This window comes from Phaseolus vulgaris, chromosome 3, assembly GCF_051622355.1.
Source record: "Phaseolus vulgaris cultivar YP4 chromosome 3, ASM5162235v1, whole genome shotgun sequence".
Lineage (NCBI taxonomy): Eukaryota > Viridiplantae > Streptophyta > Magnoliopsida > Fabales > Fabaceae > Phaseolus > Phaseolus vulgaris.
This window is the reverse complement of record NC_143500.1, coordinates 43933260-43935210: the sequence shown is the minus strand read 5'-3', so window position 1 is coordinate 43935210 and position 1951 is coordinate 43933260. Positions and strand designations below refer to the sequence as shown.

The following is a 1951-nucleotide window of genomic DNA, read 5'->3' as shown; positions in this document are numbered from 1 at the left end:
AAAAAGGAAATAATAGAATAATAAAACGAATATAAATGTTAAAGATATAAAATAAAATGATTTTAATTATTTAAAAATGCACACGAAAAATAATTATATACAGATTAAACTGTAATGAATTAAAATTACATTATTAAAATAATAATAGAGGAGGATACATGAGTGTAAAAGAATAAAGTTATATAAAAATAAGTTATTAGTGAAGTTAAAAGTAGAAGAGTAAATAAGAGGAAAAGAAAAGGAAAAATTGGAGGAAAAGTGGCATAAAATAAGCAGAGAGTGAGCACCTCTTCCACTCCCCTGTCTCTATATATCACATCTCAGAGTCTCTCTACACACTTTCCTTCGCTCCAACCAAACTCCTTTCTCTTTTTTGTATTCTTCTGAAACAGAAGAAAACCAAGAGATAGACACAAATTGTTGAATGATGCAGACAGAGGCACCGTCTTCTCCAAGTTTCAGGGCTCACTCTTCCGACTCTTTTTTTCACATCGCCACTAGAGTCGTCCACGAACTCCGCAGCGACACCGAGGACACTCGTTGCCAACAAAACGACGACGTTGACCATGGGGATGACTTCGAGTTCTCCTTCGTTTTCGGACACACAGACTCCTCCCCTGTCTCCGCCGACGACATTTTCTGCAACGGCCAAATCATACCTATCTACCCTCCCTTCCACCATAACCCCGTCCCTCACTCTTCCGTCACGTCCATTCCCGTTCAAACCACACGTCGTCCGCGTTTACCTTTGAAGACGCTGATGTTGGAGGAGCGAGAGACGGCGGACGGCAAAAACCAGCTCCAAGGCGTGGCTGAAGGAACGTACTGCGTGTGGACCCCACCGCGCAAGAAGACAAACTCATCGCCCAAGCGGTGGAGGTTTCGAGACCTTGTGCCTCGGAGTCACACTGGTGGCCAAAAGGACTCGCCCCTTTTTGTGGGTCCCTCTAAGAGGACCAGCAACCCAGAACGGTGGTGGCGCCGCCGCGAAATTGGTTGGGTTTTTCACTAACGCCAACGGGCTTGGTCGGAATCATTTTCAACCATTTTCAAGCTAGTACAAATTAAAGTGGATGACATGTTTTGTTTTGATAAATTTATCCTTAATTTGGTCAATAATTAACATAGTTTATTATTGCATAACTGAATGTTTATGAATGGTGCTAGAGACAAAAAATGTATGGATGACTTAACCTTTCATAGAGAAAAAAAAAATGATAAAATTACCTTTTAATCATAACTTAAGGTCTCTGGTTGCCAACAAATATTACCTCACTTGTATTTATAATAAGCTTTTAATTCCATATATGAGTATAGAGGAGAAGTCAGTCTTATAAGAGCTTTAGCATTGTAGCTATGTGAGCAAGGTTAAATCTGCTAAATACTGAACATTTCTTACTCAATTTACATGTGTGGTTCTTTGAATTTGGTAGAAAGAGTGATTGTATATTTTAAGAATTTATTCAGATTTTTATTTGAATAAAAATTTATAAAGTCTGAACTTTAATGAATTATTAATATTTGTTATGAGAAAAATAAATTTTGTTATGAAAATATTAAATTTAAGATGAGTAGAAATTGTAAATAAAGTTAAATTTGCATAACAGAAAAAGAAGTGTTAAATGGGAGATTTATTGATTGGTGAGGTGTAACGGTGCAAAAATTGGCAATGGTGTGGCGTGGGTCTCACGCGGCAGAGTTGGGGGCAATAGTGGCAATAAGAGAAAGTATGGAAGTGATTGTGGATGGAGAACGTATGTGGTGAATTTACTGTTCACATATTCCCAACATCTCCTTATTATTTGCTTTTAATGCATTGGATGGATCAAGGGATAATAATCCATCCAAAACGCCTTTTTTTTCCTCTCTTTTGATGCCTTTCACATCATACAAAAATTCTCTAAAATAATTAATATATATTTAAATAAATTATATTTAGAGAACTTGCAAT

The 1951-nt window shown here is 36.9% G+C and overlaps 1 non-coding gene across 1 annotated transcript; it reads left to right on the top strand.

Moving 5' to 3' along the window:
* The first annotated feature begins 311 nt into the window (after nt 1-311).
* Nucleotides 312-1409, top strand: LOC137805650 (uncharacterized). The gene has a single exon (XR_016519560.1). It is a non-coding gene; the product is annotated as an uncharacterized LOC137805650 (transcript).
* Nucleotides 1410-1951: the final 542 nt, after the last annotated feature.